Here is a 2631-nt window from a genome sequence, read left to right as displayed (position 1 = left end):
TATTACACGTTACAGCTTTCCTCTGTGTACATAAGACGTTACAGCTTTCCTCTGTATATATTACACGTTACAGCTTTCCTCTGTGTATAATACACATTACAGCTTTCCTCTGTGTATATTACACGTTACAGCTTTCCTCTGTGTATATTACACATTACAGCTTTCCTCTGTGTATATTACACATTACAGCTTTCCTCTGTGTATATTACATGTTACAGCTTTCCTCTGTATATATTACACGTTACAGCTTTCCTCTGTGTATATTACACATTACAGCTTTCCTCTGTATATATTACACATTACAGCTTTCCTCTGTGTATATTACACGTTGTAGCTTTCTTCTCTGTATATTACACGTTACAGCTTTCCTCTGTGTACATTACACGTTACAGCTTTCCTCTGGATATTGCACGTTACAGCTTTCCTCTGGATATTGCACGTTACTGTTTACCTCTGAGTATATCACACGTTATTACTGCGTTACTCTCCGTATATTCTACATTATTCTTTTTCCTCTGGACCGCAACCGTGGTTTAGTGGTACAGCGTCCGCCCAGGCGTCCGACGGCGACGTCCTACCAAAGACGTTAAAAAGTGGTACTTGTTGTTACCCTGCCTGATGCTCAGCATTAAGGGGCTAAAACAATGACTGGTCGGGTCGGAGTCAGTATACTGTGTCTGTGTGGGGTATTCATGTTAAATGTTATCTCAGTTGGCTAGTATTATAAATCGGCATCAGTACGGGCTAGTAGAAGCAGCCACACACACACGTGCATGCACGACGCTATGTAAGTGCGATATTCTTGGACGCGACATTATAATATTTAACCCCATTTCACCTCACCTCACCTCACCTCTGGAGTCGAGTTGTCAAACACGGCGACCAACATTGCATACCCCTGTGTGCTGTGCACAGGACCACGTATGTATATGGTCTATACCTGTTTCGATTTGTTAATGTTTCGTTAAACCCCATTTCACTTCACCATTTTCCTCTGTGTGTATAATACACAAACGTTGCTTTTTTTCCCCTCTCCCCTTTTCCCCTATATATAATACGACCCTCCTTTTCCTCTATTACAATATCAGTTTGTGTCATAACGTTTGAAAATGTCATGTGATAAAATGTCCTTATTAGATGAAACCTTAATTCTATATATGTTAGTTTACGACGTCAACTTTACAACAGACAAGTCACGCCAAATGGACGTAAAGTCGTTTTTTCTGTGAGTGAGTGAGTGAGTTGGGTTTAACACCGCTTTTAACAGTATTCCAGTTATATCACGGCGTGTCAGCTTCATGTGGGAGGAAAACCCGAAGTGATGCAGGTCTCAGACGTTTACCACTTTGGTGAAAACCCAGGAGCACGGGTATGGTGCTGACAAACCTAGAAACATAATCGGGGCGAGCCGGGATTCGAACCCACAATCATAGGTTTCTGGCATTCCCAAGGGACGCAACTCTGCACAGCGAATCGCGGCGCCGTAGAAGACTGACCCCCCACCACCACCCCCACCCCCACCCCCACCCCCGTGCCCCCGGTTGTTTCTGTGAGTATGAACTGCACCTAACTTAATTACACCTGTTATTTATCATCTCAGTTACCTAAGAATTGACTTCAATAATTAGTTTTTACACGTATGGGGGTATAAATGTATAAACGTGGCCCATTTATTTTACTATTATGAAAACATAAACGAAAAAAGATATGCTTGGTTAGCCAATCAAAAGCGATGGATTCACCTGCAACTTATTTATTTTCCACGGCTAATTTTAGTTCTCTTAACCCCAGGGAATCCGTGCAATTAAATGACTGTCGAGTGTAATTTGATCGAAACACCTGTCCATTTCAATGTCCACGTGACCTGGTTGGAGCTTCGCGGAATGGGGCGGTCGGGTAGCCCAGTGGTTAAAGCGTTCGCTCGTCACGCCGAAGACCCGGGTTCGATTCCCGACATGGGTACAAAACTCATTTCTGGTGTCCCCCGTCGTGATATTGCTGGAATATTGCTAAATGCGGCGTAAAACCATACTGGCTCATTCACTTCGCGGAATGTTTCCCTACTGAGCTGAATAACGTTTTGTTTACTTATTTAAACATGGAAACAGGTAATGTTGCGTATCTCTGAAGAGTAGGACGTGTTTGATGCTGACTATAACATTAGAAAAAGGCCCTATTGATACATCTTTCAGAATGTCAATCACATTCTCCAGCCTGTGAAAGAGGTCTCATCTGAAAGGACTCGTTAGATATGGCCCACGGCGTCTCCCCGTGCTGAATCATCTTTACCCGTTGACGTGGGTCCTCAGTGCGTATTTATAAGCTCTGATGAATACGAATCGCTCGCATGTTTTTCATATCACACAAGACATCTGAAGCATTGGCTACTGCAGTTCAATTAATATTGAATAATATATTCTCTGCACAGCCCTGTGAGAGTGAGAGCTATTCCCATGTGAGTAGCACACATTTCTTAACCTTTAACCGTCAGGCGAGATCTAATCTGGTGCATGTGTGATAAAAAGTTTGCAATAGATAAGAAAGCATGCAGGTCAGGGCGGCAATATAACCAAGGGAGATAACTCTACAGTTCGTGCGTTATTTCACGCACCAGATGTCGTCAATAATAGA

The sequence above is a fragment of the Haliotis cracherodii genome, unplaced genomic scaffold (assembly GCF_022045235.1).
Source record: "Haliotis cracherodii isolate W230 unplaced genomic scaffold, xgHalCrac1.p SCAF_1, whole genome shotgun sequence".
Classification (NCBI taxonomy): Eukaryota; Metazoa; Mollusca; class Gastropoda; order Lepetellida; family Haliotidae; genus Haliotis; species Haliotis cracherodii.
This window is presented reverse-complemented; position numbering follows the sequence as displayed.